We start from the raw sequence: 24417 nt of genomic DNA, 5'->3' as shown, positions 1-24417 counted from the left end.
ACAAAGACATAGCTGACAAGAGAACATGGCAGGGAAAGATTTTAGTCTGCAGAGAGGGATCCAGTGTAAAAATATCGACCACCCCCCAGAGAGGCTCAGGTACCTCTGGGTAAAATTTGTCAAGGCATTTTCTTGAAATGCCAGAAGTGTGTGGTCAGTGAGCTTTATAGTGTATTATTATTTCATGCTCATCGGGGAAACAAAACGAGCTCCTGAAATAATGAGTCACTGAACTGCTACTGAGTGTGGGAGGCAGTGGAGCTGGAGAGGTCAGTGCTGCTATGGAGCTTTGTGGACTCTGCTCTCTGTGCCCCCGTTCCAAGGCAAAGGATTCTACCTTTCTTCATAAGGTCATGAAAGGGGAGCATTTGGGTCGCATTCGCGGTTGGCCTTGATCCGAGTAGTTGGCAGGCCGTTCCAAGTCATTCACTTCACACACAGGCTAGCCTGAGAAAGAGAGGCAACTTTCCTTCCCTGGAGAATCCAACGCGTTGGATTTTGTTACAACAATCCTGTACTTTTCCCGGTTTAAACTGCAGTTTTATAGCAGATTTATTCAATTAATTTCACATTTCATGGCTATCATGTTGATATTTGAACACGTCTCCAGTTCATTAGTTTAGTCATAAGGTCATGCGATAGGAGTAGAATTAGGCCATTCGGCCCATCATGGCTGATCTATCTCTCCCTCCTAACCTCATTCTCTTGCCTTATCCCCATTGTCTCTGACAACTGTTCTAATCATCTAGATTGTCTACTCACACAGCCACTATACTAACACAGAGAATAACCATAACAAAGCAGGTCAGAGAATGACTGTGGAGATAGGCAGTAAAGGTTGTGATCAAGTCCTATATTCCAATCTATGCCAAGGATTCCATGCAGTGCTATGCTGTTGAACTGATTGGGAGCACCACACACATCTACATTCATGGGAAGACTTCAAAACCACTCAGTGCATCCAACATGCATGCATAAGTAATCTTTATGCATTGAATGGCCATTTGGAGAGAATTGGTTTAGAAGTCCAACCTCCAAGGATTTATAGAATCAAACAAATGTCAACTGGTCTGGCCTCTCATTAACCAGACAAAACATTGATCCAGAATCCAGCCTTCTACTTGGGCAGCACAGTGACTCCGCTGGTGCTACTGCTGCTGTCTCACATCTCCAGAGAATAGATGCACTGCAGATCTCTGAAGATCTGGTCTGCATGCAATTTACATCCTCCACCTGTGACCTCGTGGGTCGACTCCAGGCGGTCGTCTTTTTGCCCCATATTCCAAACATACATGCAATGGTGGATGAATTGACAATTGTAAATTGTGTCCGGTGCATTTGGTGTATGGCAAATTCTGGGAGATTCAGTCAGAACGTGGGGATAATAAATTAGGAGTAGTGTAAGTGGTGTCTCTGAGTCTTCACAGGCTTGTTAAGTTGAAGGGGGTGTTAAACAAGCTCACAGGTTCTACTAGTAGCAATAGGCCATTCGGCCCATTGAGTCCACTCCACATTCAATCATGGCTGATCTCTGCCTCCTAATCCCATTTTCCTGCCTTCTCCCCATAACCCTTGACACCCGTTCTCATCAAGAATTTTTCTATCTCTGCCTTAAAAATATCCACTGATTGCCTCCACAGCCCTATGTGGCATTGAGTTCCACAGATTAACTACTCTCTGACTACATAATTTCCTCCTCACCTCCTTTCTAAAAGAGCACCTTTTAATTCTGAGGCTATTACCTCTAGTCCCACCGGTGAGGCTCGGCCGCGGGACTTTTCATCGCTGGTGTGACTCGGCCGTGGGACTTAACATCGCCCGGTGCGGCTCGACCACGGGACTTAGCTGCGCAAGGCTTGGTCGCGGGGCCTTCCATCGCCCGGTTCGGCCGCGAGACGTTTCAGCGCCCGGTGCGATTCGGCCGCGGGGACTTCCATCCCCTTGCGGGGACTGTGCGGGTCGGTCGGGGACGAGCTGTCTGTCCGTGGGCGTGGGGAAGAGAGTGGAAGTTTTGTTGCCTCCATCACAGTGAGGAGGTGTTTGGAGTCACTGTGATGGACGTTTGTGTTGGGGTTATGTGTCTTGTGTTCTTTTTTTGTATGACTGCTATGTAGTTTCGTTCGGTACCTTGGTACTGAATGACAAATAAAGCTCTGTTATACTGTTATACTGTTATAGAAACATCCTTTCCACATCCACTCTATCCATGCATTTCATTATTCTGTAAGTTTCAATGAGGTCCCCCCTCCACCTTCTAAACTCCAGCGCGGAGAGACCCAGTGCTGCCAAGCGCTCATTGTATGCAAATACACTCATTCCTAGAATCTTTCCTGTAAACCTCCTTTGGACCCTCTCTAGAGCCAGCAAATCCTTCCTCAGATATGGGGCCTAAATTTGGTCATAGTACTCCAAATGCAGTCTGACCAGCGCCTTATTGAACCTCAGCATTACATCTCTGTTTTAGTATTCCAGTCCTCTTGATATAAATGCTAGCATTGAATTTGCCTTCCTTACTACCGACTTGCCTTCATTTCTGACCTCTGTGACTCTATGGCTCTATAATAACCTTCTTTCTCTTGATTGCAACTGGCACTACATTACACACTAGACCTCCACTGCACCAGGTGCTTGCTACGCTGGGAACAGAATACAAGGTAAACTAGACCCTATCTTGACATGGCATCATTAATTTAAGGATCCACGGTATTTCCAAACTCCCAATTAATCCCCCAAATGCTCCCAGTGCAGACCTAAAATGGGCAACACTGCAATTACTGACCGACAGAACAGAAAGGAAATTGGTTTAAGAGCAGCAAATAGGGGTAAAAATGTCTGTGAAAATTTTTTTTAAAAACATCATAAATGCACGACTCTGTGCCAACAATTCAATTCAAGAGTATATTATCATCCGGTGTCCCTCTTTTAAAGGGCAGACCCAGAGATATGCGGATTTTGGAATGAGGGAATGACAATAAGAGAGGTTCTGTCTAGTATTATATTCCACTTCCCACTCTGGGTTTCCAGTCACCACAAAGCTAATGGAATCTAAAAGGTGAACAGGAAGGATATAAGTAACCTTCAGTCAACCTTCACTTATCTTTCCTGATATTTGGCCTCTTGCGATGCGCCAAAGGGTAGAAGGAAGTGACAGTCACTTTTGCACTCACTCCACTCATAAAGTGTCTTCCTCGTGCTTTCATTCAAAAACATGCTACTCAACCTCCTTAAAGTCTTCAGCTTATTTCAAGTTTCCATCCCTGGATCCTGCATCGCATTGATGCACAGGCCACTTGTGAATCCTAAATGACCATTTCTGCCCTCTGCCTCCCTCCGCATCAGGTGGGATGTAAGGTTTAGAGGAAGCTTTGGGGCGAGAGTCTCACATCTTTCCTTTATTTGTCTTTGTTCAGTTTTGCAATCTGTGCACAGACAGTCAGCGTATCCCCTCCACAACCCCAATGTAATTTTCACCGAGATCACTATAACAACCTCATGACAAATAGTAATTCAGCTCCAGCATGGTCCCAGCGGTAATTTGGGAATCTCCTTGCATTACTCTCTTTACTTCAAATAAATATTGTGTGAAATTTTAGACAGCACTAACAATATTATTTTGAAATGTATCGCAGCAAAATGGCATCTGTGTACAGGCAGCATATTAACCCTTAGCTTGCAAGTGTAGATTTCTCCTGTGTATTGAAATGGATTTTTATATTTTCAATAAGCTGAAGGTTAAATTAGCTAAAATCCCAGGAGCAAGCTCAGGCATGCGGTTGTCAAAGGCTATAGCAGTACTTAATGCATGAAAATTCAGTTGCTAAGCTCTCCTAGCAGTCAGGCTAGGGTCAGTTTAGCTTGAGCAAAGCACGCACTGAATGTTCCTGTGCAACCAGATTTCCAGCGCCAAGATGGAGATCAAACATAAATATCATCAACAACAATATTTAAGGTCTAGAAATATTGAATGCATAAGTAAAGGGACAATTATGAGGCTACACTGATTGTTTATATATTCCTTTAGGCATTGAAGGTTAAAAAGTTTCATGGAGAGAGACTGTGTCATCCATATACTAAAACTCTTGTTTGTTTGTTTGTTTGTTCCTGAACTACAGCCAAAAAGGTGCATGATAGCGCGACACCTTACTCACCGTCGTCCCTTTGGTGCTAATGGAAGAAGTTTCATTGAAATCGGTGTTATATTTTTTAATTTATTCACATTTAAAGTTTAAATCTATCTCCCAGGGAGGGAGGGGGGAGGGAGGGAGGATAAGGGTAGTGAAGGAGAGTGGAGAGGGGAAGGGGGGAGAGGGGAGAGTGGGGGGGTTGGGGGAGAGGGGGAGAGTGGGGGAGTGGGGAAGGAGAGGTGCTATACCAATGTAGGAGTGGTTTGGGCCCAGTGGGCCCACTTGGTCTTGTTTATTCTAAATCTCGGGACAAGGAAAGAGCATTCACGTCGCAGCCCTGTTTCCACCAATCTTTGCACCACCATGCAAGAAGCCATTGTTTGCAGATGCCCAGAAGTGTTTTCAGCTCTGACTGAACAATTTCTAATCTTGCGATGTGGACTCAATAAGAAGATTCTGAATCTGCATTAACCCCATTTTTTATTTTCTTCACAATCTCATCATTCTCATTTACAGTGACCAATTGTGACCTACCATCCCCCAAAAAGACACAAAGTGCTGGAGTAACTCCACGAGTCAGGCAGCACCTCTGGAGAACATGGAGAGGTTACTTTTTAGGTTGGGACCCTTCTTCACACTGATTTGGTGCGGGAGCACACTGAGGGGAGGGGGGGGGGGGGGCGTGTGAAGAAAGCTGGAAGAGTGTAGAGGCAGGACAAAGCCTGGCAGGTAATAAATTGATAGGCAGATGGCTGGACAAAGGCCAGAGATGAAAAGACAGAAGGTGTGAGACAAAAGGATTGAAGAGTTGCAAATTTTGAAGCTGGGGAATGGTATGTAGGTAGAGTGAGAGGGAAGAAATTGTTCCAAGTGCAGGTGGGGCACATCCAAGATCAGGATTGAACCCGGGGTCACTGGCATTGTGAGGCTTCTTAAGGGCCTGTTCCACTTAGGCGATTTTAAGGCGACTACCGGCGAACAGGCTGTCGCCGACAGTTCGCCCGGTGTCACGGGCATGATCGTGAGGAGTCTTCAAGGAATCATAGTGGATCTTGGCGCGTCATTGAGAAATCAACTAGTATGAAATTTCTCGGCGACAGCTGGCTTGTCGTCAGGTATCGTTGCTTATTGCGGGCGCTGTCGCATGCTGTCCTCAGGTTTGCTAGGTTCTCTTAGATGCATTTAGAAGCACGTAATATTAAATTAAGTAAATTCGTTTGAAGATACCATAAAATACTTGTGTTTAACCAATTTATTTACTGTCAGAACATTTATCCTTTTTTTTTTTTTTTAATTTTTTTAAATTAAAAGTACGGTAAATTACAATAATACAACAGGTATATCTTAATACATTTTTTATACCGCTTCCTTTTTTTGAGCTTTAAGAAAAAGATAGAAGTAAAGAAGTAAAGAAAGAAAGTGCGCAAGAGTCGTGAAGTGCAAGAGAGTGTTGGGAAAAGAAAGCCCCTTGGAAAAGAAGTTAGAGAAGGAAGTAAAGTAAGAAAGTAGACCCTAGAAAAGAAAGAAAAAAAAAAAAAAAAGTAGAAACAATCGCTCTATTATAACATTAAACTCCGCAGGAAGGGGACTACCAACCAAGTCTGTTTTGTTGTTTTACCTCCCGTTACCAGGTCCTGATACCATTTATTTATTTATTTCTTTGTAAAATTACTATTGCACCTCATGCTTGTAATAGGTCCATGCTTGTACCTCATGCTTGTAATAGGTCCATGCTTGTATCGTTGCTTATTGCGGGCGCTGTCGCATGCTGTCCTCAGGTTTGCTAGGTTCTCTTAGATGCATTTAGAAGCACGTAATATTAAATTAAGTAAATTCGTTTGAAGATACCATAAAATACTTGTGTTTAACCAATTTATTTACTGTCAGAACATTTGACAGGTAGATTGGAGGCGACAGTTTGACGGTCAGGTAAGTGTGGGAATTTTCGCGATGTTTATGGCCATCAGCGATTACATGTAAAGTAGGCTCCCAACCCAGATATGCAACCCAGAAACCAGATATGCATCTCCCATACATTTTCAAAGAATGCCCACACTCCGCACAAAAATCCATTTAACCACTTTTAAAATTAAATTTCTTAATACTGCTATTAGTAAACTGGACGTCAATCCAGTTTATGCCTTGTTACCATGAAGTTTGATTTTCACGTAACCCAGGCAAGATGTTATATTTCAAAACTCTCAAGTACTTACCAACTTGTCAATGATTTCAGCGAAAATCAGGACGCTGGAGAAGCATTGACAGCGTGGGAATTTTGCGATGTTTCCGAAGAAGGTGTAATCTCGACCTGACTCGGCATTGTCGTGGTCATTGTCGTAGGGTAAAAGAAAATTTTGCCGATCTGCTACGACTTTGACAGTCGCCAGCAGTCGCCTAAAAAACCGCCTAAGTGGGACAGGCTCTTTAGGTACTGGCAGAACGGTTGGCTGACAGAATCAGAGACACTGGTTCAATCCTGACCTCCGGTGCTGACTGTGTAAGGATTGTACATTTGCATTGTGTCCTTGTGGGATTCCATTGGGTTGCCGAGTATTCTCCCACATCTCAAATATGTGCAGGTTTGTAGGTTAATTGGACCCAGTAAATTGCTGGGGTTCTGTTGCGAGTGGAAGAGAAAGTGGGATAACAAAGAGTTAGTGTGAATGGGTGATCGACGGTCGGCATGGACTCGGTGGGCTGATGTGCCTGTTTCCATGCTGTATCTTTCAACCAATCACTTTAAAATGAGGGCCAGCATTTCAGGACATTTTAGTTTAGAGATACAGTGCAGAAACAGGCCCTGTCGGCCCACCAGGTCCGCACCTACCAGCGATCACCGCACGTTAACACTATCCTACACACACTAGGGACAATATTTACACTTACCAAGCCAATTAACCTGTACGTCTTTGGAGTGCGCGAGGAAACCGAAGATCTTGGAGGAAACCCATGCAGGTCACGGGGAGCACGTACAAACTCCACACAGACAGCACCCATAGTTGGGATCGAACGCGAGTCTCCGGGCGCTGCATTCGCTGTAAGGCAGCAACTCTACCGCTGCGCCACTGTGCCGGTTGGAGGCAGTGCTCCTCTACTCAAAGAATAATAGAAATCATGAACCTTCCCCACAAAAATTGCTTTGAAGGTAATATTCCTAAACCAGATTTTGTTAGACAATATTATTAAAAGATGTTGCACCAGGCTCATCGAACAGACGTAGGATGTAAATCTCGAGGATTAAACAGAACAACATGCTCACAGTGCAGAGCGGGTCTACTTCAGTTTCCTTGTCTCTGCTTAAGTTAGAACAACTCTGCTCCCACCAGTTCCATTCCAAAAGATAATTAGATTGCCACAGGGGCATTTTACTCTTGATGGATCATGGAATGTTTATTATTTATGCCGATATAATATTCAGGCATTTTCTGAACTAGCTCATTAAAACTTGTTGAGTAACGTGGTATTTCATGATTTAATCATTTGTTCTATGCATGCCCAATACTGTGTGGGAAGGAAGAATTTATTTTACTTCACAGTGTTGACTAAGGTTTGCTAATTTTAAACTTCTGGTTCTGCAGTCACAGTTTAAACGCAGCTATCTTTGCAGATCTTCTCTTGGGTGCCTTTGACATTTTCAAGATCAGGATTTATCTTGCTCTACACTTTCTTTTGCCAATAGCAATATTTTACTGAGTCATTCTTCAAAGCTTGGGCCCTGAATCTGCAACCTGAGCCAAAGCATCAGTAAGGTATCACAAAATGCTGGAGTAACTCAGCAGGTCAGGCAGCATCTAGGAGAGAAGGAATGGGTGACGTTTCAGGTCAAGACCCTTCTTCAAAGCATCAGTAAGGTTGATTTCAGACCAAGGTTTAGGAAAGTAAAGCAAACCATTTCTGCCAAGATTCCTCCACATTTGCATGGGTCAGACAAAAAGGAGGTTGAGAGTTTCAAATTAAGCAGGTACACTTTAATGTAGTTGTACTCGAACCTCGTGCCATTCTAGAGTTGGCATTAGTTTGGCTGAAACTCAGAAAATAAGCCAAAGCTGTCTGTCAAAGTTGGTCTTCAATGGATGGACATTTTAAGGTTAAAAGGGGAAACTTTAATGGAGGTATACGGGGAAAGTTTTTTACATGGAGAGTAATGGCGATGCGTTGCCAGTGGTGGTGTTGGAGGCAGATACGATAATGGGGCTTAAGAGGCTTTTAGAAAGGCACTGAAGTGCAGGGAATAGAGGGACATAGATCATGTACAGGCAGAAGAGATCAATTTAATGCAGCATCAAGTTCGGCACAAACATTGTGGGCTGAAAGGCCCATTCCTGTGCTGTATGGTACTATGTTCATCAATGGAGTATAACATGGAGGCTGATTATGATGCAGTAACTTTTCTACATAGATTCTCACACACTACTGAACCAAACCTAAATTTCCGGGCAAAAATTTACTTTAGTTGGGTCCTATCCCAAGACTTTTCTCCCCTTTAGGGCAACATAGGCTCACTACAATGTTCTTGACAATGATTCAGGTTTATGCTGTTGGTACACTCTTCCACCAAAACATGGGAAATGATCCCACTCTGGTTATTTGAGATAGATTGTTCTGCCTTACAGCTCTTGTTAGACAATTGGAGTTTTGAGCTTTTAGATTATTAAATACAACGGGCTTCATTATAGGATGGCCTAAATTGTACACAATTCCAGATATTGGCAATTAACTGAGTTGTAAACCAGATGGAATTCCCTTGAATTTTATCTTCATATTTGAATAACTGTGCTGATGCACATAGTCATTAGTCACTGAATTAATGTTAACAATCTAATCCAAATGGTACTGGAGGTAGGGTAGGGGATCGGGGATCGGGGGCACATGGTATTGGGGGTAGGGTATTGACATGGATAAAGAACTGGTTGGTAGACAGGAAGCAAAGAGTAGGAATTAATGGTTTCTTTTCAGAATGGCAGGCATTGACTAGTGGGGTGCTGCAAGGCTCGGTGCTGGAGCCCCAGTTATTTACAACATATATTAATGATTTAGACAAGGGAATTAAATGTAACATCTCTAAGTTTGCAGATGACACAAAGCTGGGTGGCAGTGTGAGTGTGATGAGGATCTATGAGGCTGCAGGGTGACTTGGATAGGTTGGGTGAGTGGGCAGATGTATGGCAGATGCAGTATAATGTGGATAAATATGAGGTTATCCACTTTGGTGGCAAGAACAAGAAGGTAATTATCTAATTAGTGTCAGATTAGGAAAAGGGGAGGTACAAGGAGACGTTGGTGTGCTTGTACATCAGTCACTGATAAGTAAGTATGCAGGTACAGCAGGCAGTGAAGAAAGCTAATGGCATGTTGGCCTTCATTGCGAGAAGATTTGAGTTTAGGTGCAAGGAGGTATTACTGCAGTTGTACCGGGCCCTTGTGAGATTGCACCTGGAGTATCGTGTGCAATTTTGGTCTAATTTGATTAAGGACATTATTGCTATTGAGGTAGTGCATTGTAGGTTCACCAGGTTATAATATATTCCTTTATTCGTCCCACACCGGGGAAATTTACAGTGTTACAATAGACAATAGACAATAGACAATAGACAATAGACAATAGGTGCAGGAGTAGGCCATTCAGCCCTTCGAGCCAGCACCGCCATTCAATGCGATCATGGCTGATCACTATCAATCAGTACCCCGTTCCTGCCTTCTCCCCATACCCCCTCACTCCGCTATCCTTAAGAGCTCTATCCAGCTCTCTCTTGAAAGCATCCAACGAACTGGCCTCCACTGCCTTCTGAGGCAGAGAATTCCACACCTTCACCACCCTCTGACTGAAAAAGTTCTTCCTCATCTCCGTTCTAAATGGCCTACCCCTTATTCTCAAACTGTGGCCCCTTGTTCTGGACTCCCCCAACATTGGGAACATGTTATCTGCCTCTAATGTGTCCAATCCCCTAATTATCTTATATGTTTCAATAAGATCCCCCCTCATCCTTCTAAATTCCAGTGTATACAAGCCCAATCGCTCCAGCCTTTCAACATACGACAGTCCCGCCATTCCGGGAATTAATCTAGTGAACCTACGCTGCACGCCCTCCATAGCAAGAATATCCTTCCTCAAATTTGGAGACCAAAACTGCACACAGTACTCCAGGTGCGGTCTCACCAGGGCCCGGTACAACTGTAGAAGGACCTCTTTGCTCCTATACTCAACTCCTCTTGTTACGAAGGCCAACATTCCATTGGCTTTCTTCACTGCCTGCTGAACCTGCATGCTTCCTTTCATTGACTGATGCACTAGGACACCCAGATCTCGTTGAACCCCCCCTCCTCCTAACTTGACACCATTCAGATAATAATCTGCCTTTCTATTCTTACTTCCAAAGTGAATAACCTCACACTTATCTACATTAAACTGCATCTGCCATGTATCCGCCCACTCACACAACCTGTCCAGGTCACCCTGCAGCCTTATTGCATCTTCCTCACAATTCACACTACCCCCCAACTTAGTATCATCTGCAAATTTGCTAATGGTACTTTTAATCCCTTCGTCTAAGTCATTAATGTATATCGTAAATAGCTGGGGTCCCAGCACCGAACCTTGCGGTACCCCACTGGTCACTGCCTGCCATTCCGAAAGGGACCCATTTATCCCCACTCTTTGCTTTCTGTCTGTTAACCAATTTTCTATCCATGTCAGTACCCTACCCCCAATACCATGTGCCCTAATTTTGCCCACTAATCTCCTATGTGGGACCTTGTCGAAGGCTTTCTGAAAGTCGAGGTACACCACATCCACTGACTCTCCCTTGTCAATTTTCCTAGTTACATCCTCAAAAAATTCCAGTAGATTTGTCAAGCATGATTTCCCCTTCGTAAATCCATGCTGACTCGGAACGATCCCGTTACTGCTATCCAAATGCTCAGCAATTTCGTCTTTTATAATTGACTCCAGCATTTTCCCCACCACTGATGTCAGACTAAGCAGCAAAGTGGATAGCAAGAGAACAAGAGATCATTCATTATAAATAAAAGATACATAAATTGTCATCAGTTTCCGTGTGTTCTTAGCTGTTATTGATGACCCATCTGCTGGGAGCAGTGCTGGTTGTGCAGTCTCACAGCAGCAGGAAGGAAGGACCTATATCGCTCCTTCACGCACTTAGGGTGGAGTCTGTCACTGAAGGAGCTACTCAGTGCAGTGACAGTGTCCTGCATGGGGTGGGAGTCGTTGTCCAGCAGCGATGTTATCTTTGCCATCATCCTCCTCTCTCCCACCACCTGCACTGAGTCGAGGGGGCAACCCAGGACAGAGCTGGCCTTCCTGACCAGCTTGTTGAGTCTCTTCCCTTCCGCCGCTGAGATGCTGCTGCTCCAGCAGACCACTCCATAGAAAATGGCTGATGCAACCACCGTGTTGTAGAAGGTCCGTAGGAGTGCCCCCTGCACTCCAAAGGACCTGAGTCTCCTTAGCAGATAGAGTCTGCTCTGGCCCTTTCTATATAGCGCATCGGTGTTTTCAGTCCAGTCCAATTTATTATTGAGGTAGACACCCAGGTACTTATAAGAATCCACCCACTCGATGACCATTCCCTGGATGTTCACCGGTGTCGGGGGGACCTGGCTGCGCCTGCGGAAATCTACCACCATCTCCCTGGTTTTCCCCACGTTGATCCGGAGGCGGTTCCGCTGGCACCAGTCCACAAACTCCTTGATCAGTTCTCTGTACGCCCTGCCATCGTCGCCTGTGATAAAGCCGACGATGGCAGAGTCGTCAGAGAACTTCTGTAGATAGGAGTTTGCAGAGCTGTGCCTGAAGTCTGCAGTGTACAGGGTGAACAAGAAGGGAGCTTGCACTGTTCCCTGTGGAACCCCTGTGCTGCAGACCACCATGTCCGAGACGAGGTCCTTTGGATTGGAGAAAGGCTAATTTTGAGGAGATGAGAAAGGATTTAAAAGGAGTGAAATGGAAATTTTTGTTTTATGAAAAGGATATAATAGAGAAATGGAGGATATTTAAAGGTGAAATTTTGAGAGTACAGAGTCTTTACGTCCCTGTTCGGTGGAAAGGAAAGAATAATAATTTGAAAGAGCCGTGGTTTTCCAGGGAAATTTGACACTTGGTTCGGAAAAAGAGGGAGATATACAATAAATATAAGCGGCAGGGAGTAAATGAGGTTCTTGAGGAATATAAAGAATGTAAAAGGAATCTTAAGAAGGAAATTAGAAAAGCGAAAAAAAGATATGAGGCTGCTTTGGCAAGTAATGTAAAAGTAAACCCCAAGGGGTTCTACAGATATGTCAATAGCAAAAGGATAGTGAGGGATAAAATTGGTCCATTAGAGAGTCAGAGTGGACAGCTATGTGCTGAGCCGGAAGAAATGGGGGAGATATTAAACAATTTCTTTTCTTCGGTATTTACCGAGGAGAAGGATATTGAATTATGTGAGGTAAGCGAAACAAGTAGAGTAGTGATGGAAATTAGGAGGATTAAAGAAGAGGAGGTACGGACACTTTTGAAAAATATAAAAGTGGATAAGTCTCCAGGTCCTGATAGGATATTCCCTAGGACATTGAGGGAAGTTAGTGCAGAAATAGCAGGGGCTATAACGGAAATATTTCAAATGTCATTAGAAACGGGGATGGTGCCGGAAGATTGGCGCATTGCGCATGTTGTGCCTTTGTTTAAAAAAGGTTCTAAAAGTAAACCTAGCAATTATAGACCTATTAGTTTGACGTCTGTGGTGGGAAAATTAATGGAAAAGATACTTAGGGACAATATATATAATTATTTGGATAATCAAGGCCTGATTAGAAACAGTCAACATGGATTTGTGCCTGGAAGGTCATGTTTGACTAATCTTCTTGAATTTTTTGAAGAGGTTACCAGGGAAATTGATAAGGGCAAGGCTGTGGATGTTGTCTATATGGACTTCAGTAAGGCATTTGACAAGGTTCCACATGGAAGGTTGATTAAGAAGGTTAAATCGTTGGGTATTAATAGTGAGGTTGCAAGATGGATTCAACAATGGCTGAATGGGAGATACCAGAGGGTAACGGTTGACAATTGTATGTCAGGTTGGAGGCCAGTGTCTAGTGGAGTACCCCAAGGATCTGTGTTGGGTCCACTGTTGTTTGTCATTTACATTAATGATCTGGATGATGGTGTGGCAAATTGGATTAGTAAATATGCAGATGATACTAAGATAGGTGGAGTAGTTGATAGTGAGGTAGATTTTCAAAGTCTACAGAGAGACTTGGGCCTTTTGGAAGGGTGGGCTGAAAGATGGCAGATGGAGTTTAATGCTGATAAGTGTGAGGTGCTGCATTTTGGTAGGACAAATCAAAATAGGACGTACAGGGTAAATGGTAGGGAATTGAGGAATGCAGTGGAACGGAGGGATCTGGGAATAACTGTGCATTGTTCCCTGAAGGTGGAATCTCATGTGGATAGGGTGGTGAAGAAGGCGTTTGGTATGCTTGCCTTTATAAATCAGAGCATCGAGTATAGAAGTTGGGATGTAATGTTAAAATTGTACAGGGCATTGGTGAGGCCGAATCTGGAGTATGGTGTGCAGTTCTGGTCGCCAAATTATAGGAAGGATGTCGACAAAATGGAGAGGGTACAGAGGAGATTTACTAGAATGTTGCCTGGGTTTCAGCACTTAGGCTACAGAGAGAGGTTGAACAGGTTGTGTCTTTATTCTTTGGAGCATAGAAGGTTGAGGGGGGACTTGATAGAGGTTTTTAAAATTTTGAGAGGGACGGACAGAGTTGACGTGGGTAGGCTTTTCTCTTTGAGAGTGGGGAAGATTCCAACAAGGGGACATAGCTTCAGAATTGAGGGACAAAGGTTTAGGGGTAACATGAGGGGGAACTTCTTTACTCAGAGGGTGGTGGCTGTATGGAATGGGCTTCCGGTGGAAGTGGTGGAGGCTGGCTCGATTTTATTAAGAGGGGATTAGAGGGTTATGGTCTGAGTGCAGGTAGATGAGACTAGGTCAGGGAGAATGGTCGGCGTGGACTAGTAGGGCCGGACAGGCCTGTTTCCATGCTGTAGTTGTTATATGTTATATGTTATATATGTTATACTGTGGTTGGTTGGTGAGGTAGTTCAGAATCCAGGATGTGAGGTGGTGATCCACTCCTTTATGCCCCAGCTTGCTGGATGGTGTGGAATGCACTGGAGAAATAAAAAAACATGATTCTCACAGTGCTATCCGGCTTCTCCAGGTGTGAGAGAGCTCTGTCCGTAGGTAGATGATGCTGTCCTCCACCCCGATGTGAGACTGGTAGGCGAGTTGCAGCAGATTCATTAATGGTCTCACCAGGGGGTGGAGATGGGCGAGGACCAGACGCTCCAGTGTCTTCATCAGGTGTGATGTCAGTGCCACCGGCCTGTAGCTGTTGAGTTCCTTCAGGTGCGGCATCCTTGGTACCGGTAACACGCAAGATGTTTTCCACAGCTGTGGAAAACCTGGTTAATTCCCGGGATGGTGGGATTGACATATGATGAAAGAATGGGTCAACTGGGCTCGTATTAACTGGAATTTAGGATGAGAGGAGATCTTATAGAAACATATAAAATTCGTAAAGGATTGGACAGGCTAGATGCAGGAAAAATGCTCCCGATATTGGGGAATCCAGAACCAGGGGTCACAGTTTAAGAATAAAGGATAGGCCATTTAGGACTAAGATGAGGAAAAAACTTCTTCAGCCAGAGAGTTGTGAATCTGTAGAATTTTCTGCCACAGAAGGTAATGGTGGCCAATTCACTGGATGTTTTCAAGAGAGAGTTAGATTTAGCTCTTAGGGCTAAAGGAATCAAGCGATATAGGGAAAAAGCAGGAATGGGCTACTGATTTTAGATGATCAGCCATGATTATATTGAATGGCGGTGCTGGCTCAAAGTGTCGAATGGCCCAATCCTGCACCTATTTTTCTATGTTTCTATGTTTCTAAATCAGTCTCCAATTTTGCCAATGAACATACACTTATTATGCACTCATTTCCACCAGCGATGTTGATCTGTATTAAAATTTTCCATCCATCCTCAGACCATTAATTTGATTTGTTCATATTAGCAGCAGCATCATTAATCACCCAACTTAATTCAACTGGCAGCATAACCATCTGCAGATTCTATATTAGTGGCTTGATTCCCTTCCCCAGTGAGAAAACATACTCAAACTGCTGATAGCCTTATCGCAGTTTCACTTCATGGGCAAAGTTGTAAAATGAACTAAAAATATTAAATAGGGACGTATTTGACTTCTTCCGCAGTTCGGTAGTGCAGAGACAGGAGTGCCCTCTACTGTTCTGCAATAAAGCTGGCAACCATGGAGCCACAGGCTTCGACTCATCTCATTGCAGTACGTGACACGTATGAATGATGGGAGACACAGGACATATCTTAGAAGCAGTCTGTGAATCATTGTTGCCATCTCTTATCAGACAGAGCTTTGTCCACTTATCATCTTTGCTCTCTGTTGCCAAATTAATTTTCAGCCCAGGTTACGAGCGTGCCACCAATTCATCCACTTAAAATAAACTTTTTAAATTTCAATCTTCACTTCGTAAATGTTACCAAATGCCTTCTGAAATACCAACTACATCAGATTCGTTTTAATGGTGAAGATTGATGATGCTGGAACAGATCTGAACAAATGAAGTCAATGGACTGAAAATAGAAAGTGGATTTTAATTCACTGAGCCAATGTTGTCAGGGAAAAGGAGTACGTGAAGAGTAGCTGTCCATTGACTAAATTGGAGAGTGATTTCAGGTTGATTATTAAATAATGGACCGTCACCATTTTGATTTGCTTGCCTCTTCAAAATTGAGAAATTCAGGGAGCATAGCCCGATAAATCATTCATAGTCGGTCGTGCTAAATGGGTCTAAATGCTGGCAACAGTGCACTCCACTTCTGAAGCCTGGTTCTGGAGGCAGAGTGCCATACATTTCCACTGTCACAAGGTGATATTAATGCAACTGACTATGGAAGAAGTTCAAGGCATTTAACTTAAATGGATTATTCTTGGAATCAGATTTTTTTTGCCAATAGATAAAGTTCACTGCCGAGAATTGATTGAAAAAAACATACCTGCAGATATTGATGCAAGTTTCTGTCATGCATTTTTCTCCATGATATTGGCAGCTGTTACCACACACTTTATGTAAGGCCTGTGGTAACCGGCTGTAGTGACCTCATCAATCTAACTAAATGGCCAATCCAATTGTAGAAATTTGTTGGCCTGAAATCTGGAAAGCAAAAGGCTGTTTTTTAAAGCACAGGAAAAACAGATCAATAAAAGTGTACACTGAAATCTCAAATGAGATACGTGTAGGAAGGAACTGCAGATGCTGGTTTAAACCAAAGATAGACACAAAATGCTGGAGTAACTCAGCGAGACAGGCTGATGAAGGGTCTCAACCTGAAACGTCACCCATTCCTTCTCTCCAGTGATGCTGCCTGTCCTGCTGAGTTACTCCAGCATTTTGTGTAACTTTTTTTAATCATCTTTCATTTTAAAACGCTCATGATAATTTGAAATAATCGCTTGGAGGTAATTAAAACTTGCATAGAAATGTTTTCAAGGCCAGAAAAGTTGTTTTACATAATTATTGTTTCCAGCTGCAACAAAAAAAAATTACGCTTCATTCAACAAGCCTTTCCATTTTCTAATGGCATACAAAACAGGACGGAGCTTAAAGAGTTGAACTTTACTAAGTGATTGCCTTAGTAAAGGCCATAACATCACACTCAATGGAGAAGCACGACAAGACTGACAAAGTTTTGGATTTTGATGTCTAAATGCACACATGCAGATGTAAGAATCAATTGCCAGTTTCACAATGATGATAGTTCGTGTCAATGATGGTATCATTATTATCTCTCCAAGTTTCAGTAACAATAATAAAAGAATACAGAATTAGTAGTTATAAAGAAAGAAATTTGAATATCGTGGAAAGTGTGTGCCTTATTTTTGAGTGAAAGAAATAAGAAAAATCTCACAATACTTCCAGATCATTATTCTCTGAATGTATTAATTATCTGTCAGGATCTACATCCATTTATTGTTGACGGAATGCAGAAATGGATCAGTATTCTTTTGGATGCTTGCTTAATTGTGACTATTCTGTGCTTCAACATTTTAAGTGCGAACTCTGCCATAACGTTCAACAGAGGAATTTACTCCATACACTCCTCTAAGTGGTGTATATCTCTTAATGAAAAGAAATGGATTAAAAATTAAGTACTAAGGCAGGGCACAACCAGCATTGAGAAATGGTCGGGTGTGAATGACCAGATGGTGAAAATAAAGTAAAATAAAAGCAATCTAGACAAAATCATTAGTTAGTAACCACAAGATGAAGATGATTAATGACAAATGTAAGGCTAATAATGAAAAAAAATACATGTTTGCACATCTCTGCAAAATAAGGAAACATTTAAAATAGCTTACGTTTAAGATGATGTAAAAAAAAATCATTTATGCTCCATATATGTTATACAATGTCCTTGACAACCATAGAGATACTTAACTGGAAAAGACCATTGCAATTCTTCTCTTATCTTGCAGTCAGGCATCAACCACTATTGATTTTTATTCTCACAATATAACATTTATTTATGTGTTGATGCTTAATGAAAATTAAAAATATTAAATCCTGCATTGGGGTAATTTAGTTCACACACTCCCAAATACTGCTTGCTCCAGCTGTCACTGTGTCATCAAGCATCAGCTCAAATTAGCCATGATACATGCCCCCAATATTTTGTTTCCCCCTGACCGATTAGACAAACAGTAAAACAACACAAGACACAAAGTACTTGAGTAACTAAGCACTTTGTGTCTTTTTTTTATAAGGCAATATCTGCAGTTCCTTTGTTTCTACATTTAAACATTAAAACAATTCTAAACTAGTGTTGCAAGAGATCCATTACCTTTGCTCAGGCCAAGGCATCCATTCTATGTGTAAACAAGCACATTTCTGGATCTTTTCAGTTGGAAATGAGCTCGGTAGTACTGAGTACTATGATAGTCTTGACGCGCCTAATACCTCCGTGCAAATTCTGGGCTGTTATCTTTGTGCCAACTGCAGGGTTTAGTAATTATTGCTTGCCTGGTTTTATTCCTTTCAGCTCCGTCGTCCCAGTTAATGCTTCACTCCCTGTTTATGCTTCGTTTATGCTTCACTCCCTGTAGTGGTTGTCTTAGTAAAGACTGTAACAACATACTCAATGGAGAGTAAGTGAGTACAGTACACTCCCAGCAGAAAGTATTTAATTTTAACATATATTAGACCAAGTGGACCCATTGGGCCCAAACCTCTCCTGCATTGGTGCAGCACCCTCTCCTCAGAAATCAGCAATGTGATATTCTTAAAAGCTAGTTTGGGTTGACGGCAATGTGAAATAGAAACTTTTCAGCTAATTAATAATTTACAGCACTACTGGTTTCCCACGCCAATTTGTAGAAAATAAACTTGTATTGAAATTACAGAATCAGAAAACAAAATGAATTCAAAATAAATTTAAAATTCATATGTATAAATATCGTAAGCATACTCAAAAGAAAACCAAATCCTAAGTCATAATATCTTTTTAATATTGAGTGAAATACTCTTGCATTGTAACTTAAAAGATTACCACCTATGCAATTATGCCAATTAAGAGCTAAATTGGTCAATGAAGTACTGAAGCAGTTTCGCATAATTTCTTATGAAGACTCATTTGAACTTGTTATTAATTGTTCCTCTTAAATATTTCATGATGCATATCACAGCTCTCTTTTGTCGCGTAGAGAAGTACCTAGATTTAACGGATGATACAATTTCATAATGATGACTCGTACTAAATGCCCTTACTCCAATTTAGTACCTTGCTACAAGGTCCAGATTACTCCCTATTCAAAACAATCATAAAATTTGTGGAGTTGTGATTACTATCCCCAAAATGCTCTTCCACTGAAACACCAATCACCTGGCCAGGCTCATTTCACAACACAAAGTCCAGTACATGGACAGAAAATGGGCCCCCTGCTTTCAGTCTGAAGAAAGGTCCCGACCCAAAACGTCACCCACCCACTGTTACTGAAGTACTAGGTGTCGATCTTCGGTATACACCAGCATCTGCAGTTCCTTTCTACAAAAGGTCCAGTATGTTCCCTTCTCGGGTTGGACTATCCACATACAGTTTCAAGAAACTCCTCTTGGATACACCTCACAAATTCTGGCCTGTCTAAGCCTTTTTGATCATTGTTTATTGTCCCAAAATATTGTAACTTCAGATGCTGTATTGGCCCAGGCAAAACAATCATTCAAGTCTATAGCCTGAAAGCAACAGAGGCTAATAAATCAACGTAACCAAGGATCCAATGCATGGCTCAGGAAACCTTCTGGTGAGATAGGTTGATAGTTTATAATTGTGTTCCACACATTCTGAGCAGTAAAGTTAGAATAAAGATATAATTATCATTTAAAAAGAAATGTTTACTTTCTTTTGGAAAAATATGCACTTGCGGTATTTTCCTTTCCACAAAATGCATGACAATTTGCAAAGACTACTCTGACAACTCTTTCCAGTTTTACACATTGTACTGTGTGGTATAGCACCACAACAGCATTGACATATCTTTGTTGTTCTCCAGGTTCCACACCAAGCAATCACCCCCTCACTATTCTTGGGTCAACATGCTAGACCTCCGCACTTTATAGCAGTGAAGGATTACCCTTGTATGTTGTACTGCAATGGTATGAGCAGCTCAGCACTCCGTTCGAAAGGCAAGCTAGGAACGGGCAATACATCCTGGCTCACCAGTGGAACCTGCATCCTTTGAGAGAATAACTTTAAAACCATGGATCACAATACCTGAATATACTTGCAACCACACCACCTCAATAAAGATTTCTCAAAAAATAAACTACCCTGGGGTCAATTCAAGTAAATAAAAATACCTGGACATTTGTACTCTGAGCTCAAAGACAATTGAAAATCAGATACAGGCCTACTAATTGTCTGTTCACAGTGGTAGATTATAGAGAGGAGCTCTCCAATTTTTTTTTAGAGTGTGCTTACTGTCACAGAATCAGATTCAAAATTTCAGCTGGCAACATTCTCCGTGCCAACAGCCTCCAGTCAACAGGCAAAACCAGTCATCAGGTTTGAGTTCCCAGAACAACATGGGGGAAGCAATCAGTTGGCCTTTGCAATCCTTTTGATACAATTCCTTATGAGATAACTTCTCATGAAATAATTATACGCAGCCTCCAAGGACTGACTGCAACATTAGTTGGTCACCAAATGCTCTTCCAGCACACAAATAGGTTGACTTTAGTTTACCTGGATTAGACCATCCACAAACTAAGGAGAGAATGAATTTATACTCTCTTGTTGACTCATTGATGGAAGAGTTAGATGTCTGGCTCAAAAACTGTTTATTGAGCAGAAGATCACAACTTAAAGCGAAACATTTAGTACACAAACACTTAATGGATTTAACTGGACAGTCAGGGTTGTCAGGGAAGTGAGTCACAATCAATAAGATAAAGTCACTCCACAAATAAACAGTACTTGGTTGTGAAAGCAAATTGATCACTTCACAGCAATACAGCATTAGCCAAGTGCTGGGTATGAAATTATTGTTGAGATTATGATCTGTGACTTTTGCAGATTGATCAGCTAAAAATACAAAGAAAAATATGACTAACAGCCAATTTATTGGACAGATTAAAAGCAAGTGTGCTTGTAGGTCTTGGTTTATTATTGTCATACCGAGATGCTTTGCTAGTGAAAAGCTTTGCTGTCCAATCAAATCACCTAACATGATGCATAAATACAATCCAGCCAAACTCAAGTACAATAGGTACAGCAAAAGGAAAGATACAGAGTGCAGAATATTGTTCTCAGTATTATAGCACACCAATTCTAGAGAGAGTTTAATGAACATAAGGGGGGTAGAGGTGAATCGGACAGTACCCGAGCTTATGGAGGGCCTGGCAACAGAGGGGAAGAAGTTGTTCCTGAGCCTGGTAGTGCATGCAACGTTTCCAGAATTCATGCGACCTTGTCCTTCTGAATTAATGAAGCTTGTTTTTCTTGCCATTTCCAAGTAATCAGCAAAATTTCTTGTCTATTATGTATTTGTTTATAGGATCTTGGTATCAAAGCAATTCATCTCCATCCTTAATGATGGTTTAGTAACTGTTGGTGCATTGCCTGCCTGACTGATAAAGGAACTGCCTCTGTTCTGCACGGACATCCAATATTTGAAAGCAGTAACAATGAAGGGATGGATATATCTTTCCTTTTTAGGATTGTGCGTAACTTGGATGGAGCTTGCAAGCAGCGGTGTTACCACAGTCTAGCTGCATTTATCCTGTTGCTGATATAACTTGCAAGTTTGTTCTCAGAGAAGTGTCAAGGTGTTGCCGGGTTGCATGCTGCATACAGTACTGGTGCAACTGCTGTGGGATGTAAATTGAATAATTGCTTTGTTCTATGTGTTTTTGACTATCTGGCATGTTCCTGAGCTGCAATCAATCCGGCAAGTGGAGATATTCCATCACACTCTTGACTTATGTCCTGTTGCCGATAGAAAGGCTTCAGGGATTTAAGAAGTGAGTTAATCGCCACAAGATGTTTTGCCTCTGTTCTGTATTTTTTCCTTCATGCTTTCAGAGAATTTCTTTGGAGATCTCCTGACAAATGACTGTTTGCAAGTGGTGTCATCTTTTGTCCTTTGTTTAATTCTGACATAGGATGTGTACTCTGCTGGTGAGCCAAGATTCATTGTTGAATCCTAGCTTGCTTGCAGACTGGTGTCCAATTGAGTATCTGTTCAATAGTAACCTTCAGACGTAACAACAAAACTGTCATTGAATCTGAAAGGGAAGTGCTTTGCATTGCTGATTGTCTAGTAATGCGTGTAATGTATGTTGCAACCAATGTCCGTCGATAGCTAAATGTTACCCAGATCTTGCTGATTGAGGAGCTGACTGCTTTGTTCTGATGAGGTTTGAATAGAATTAACACTGACTTATCAGCAAACAACTGCCACCACTTCAGACATTGTCACTCGTGAAACATCTGAAGTGTTAGCCATGCCCCTAATTCTAGTCTGACTGTGGATAACCCTTCATTTCCAGCACTACAGGCCAACTCAATGAAGCACAAGGATTGTGGCAGCACAGGGAATCTGCTGGATCCACAGAATGGCTTTGACAGTAGATGGTCCCATCCGTTACTCCTAGCCCCAAATCTTCCCTTCTCTGGCCAAGCTCTGGGGCAATCAGTGCCACTGAATACTTTGTGAATGACATAGACGTTCCACAAACATTTTGTGGTTTTCAGAAATGTTTAGCGACACTTGGGACATGTTAAAATAAATTAATTCCTTTAAAAATTTGAAGGCTAAAAAGCACACCAAAAATCATTTCGATCTTTTGTAACTAACTTAAATGAACAATACAAAACATAGCTACTCACCTTTCTCTCAGGAGCTGATGACTCCCATTTATTAGAGCGAAGACTGTTGGGTTTTCTCCAGATATAAACTTGCATAGGCAGAGTTCTCATCCTATCCTAGTGCAGTTCCAGTCAAGTCCTCATGGATGATGGCACCATGAGCAGTCTACTGGAATAGTGATGGGTTGGCATAGGGTTGGCTGCAGTTGTCAGGGCCTCCACCATCATCTTCAACCCCCAGCAATGCTGGAAAGCAGGACCTCTACAGGGATTCTTGATCCTAAAAGCCGACATCTCTGTGAAATATTGGAGGAAACATGAGCAACCAGAGAAAACCTACACGGTCACAGGAAAAACATGCAAACTCTGTACAGACAGGACTCGTAGTCAGAATCAAACCTGTGTCTCTGGCGCTGTAAGACTGCAAATCTACTGCTGCGCCACTGTGCCGCCATTGAAATTGTGTTTTACACTCTGCAGATGCTGCCTGATCTGCTGAGCATCTTGTGTTTTATGTAGGATTCTTCCATTATGACCTTTGGAGATAGCGCAGGAATCATTCCGATGTAATCTTGACTTTCACAGAGGTTAAGTTGTTGTGAATTACCTAACTATTACAGCCTGGATTTCCTTTCCAATGAAGTCAACTAGGTCATGCAATGACTGGTTACAATTCTGAGTCAATCAACCTTGCTTAAAGTCAAAATTGGTGTCATTTACTCAATCAACCTTGCTTAAAGTCAAAATTGGTGTCACTTACTGTTATCAGATCATGTGAGTTCATCATATCATCATATCATATACATACAGCCGGAAACAGGCCTTTTCGGCCCTCCAAGTCCGTGCCGCCCAGTGATCCCCGTACATTAACACTATCCTACACCCACTAGGGACAATTTTTACATTTACCCAGCCAATTAACCTACATACCTGCACGTCTTTGGAGTGTGGGAGGAAACCGAAGATCTCGGAGTAAACCCACGCAGGTCACGGGGAGAACGTACAAACTCCTTACAGTGCAGCACCTGTAGTCAGGATCGAACCTGAGTCTCCGGCGCTGCATTCGCTGTAAAGCAGCAACTCTACCGCTGCGCTACCGTGCCGTTGTTGCCTGTGTCCTCATGATTGTAAACCAAACACAAACCAATGATCTTCATGAGTGTCACAGATTATCTAGAGGAACTCTCTCTGTATATTTCGCAAGTACATGTCACAGGACAGCAAGAACAGATTCCAATGGATATACATTCCTGACTGATCTCCAGAATCTGATTGTCAATGGCAAGGCCAGCATTTATGGGCCATTTCCGGGTGGATAACAACTTTTTGAATGACTGCATTTGATGTGGTGGGGAACTTCCACCGAGGTTAATAACTTTGATGTAACTGAGTGTCATGCTGGCTCTTTCAGAGGTAAGGTCAGCGTAACACACATATCTGTGGTTCAGAGCCATATATAAATCATTATGATTATAGATGGTAAATTTCCTTCCTATAGCAATCTAATTTGTAATTAGAGTCATTGGGTCATAGAATCATACAGTATGGAAACAGGCCCTTCATCCCAACTTGTCCACACTGACCAACTTGTCCCATCTACACTATTCCTACCTGCCTATTTGAACATATCCTATCCATGTACCTGTCTTAATGATTCTTAAAAATTGCAATAGTACCTGCCTCAACTACCTCTTCCGTCAGCTCATTCCATATAACCCCCACCCTTTGTGTATAAATGTTACCTCGCAGGTTCCTATTAAATCTTTTGCCCCTCACCTTAAACCTGTGTCCTCTGGATCTCGATTCCTCCACTCTGGGCAAGAGACTGTG

This window comes from Rhinoraja longicauda, chromosome 23, assembly GCF_053455715.1.
Source record: "Rhinoraja longicauda isolate Sanriku21f chromosome 23, sRhiLon1.1, whole genome shotgun sequence".
Classification (NCBI taxonomy): Eukaryota; Metazoa; Chordata; class Chondrichthyes; order Rajiformes; family Arhynchobatidae; genus Rhinoraja; species Rhinoraja longicauda.
Note: the sequence above shows the minus strand (reverse complement) of the source record.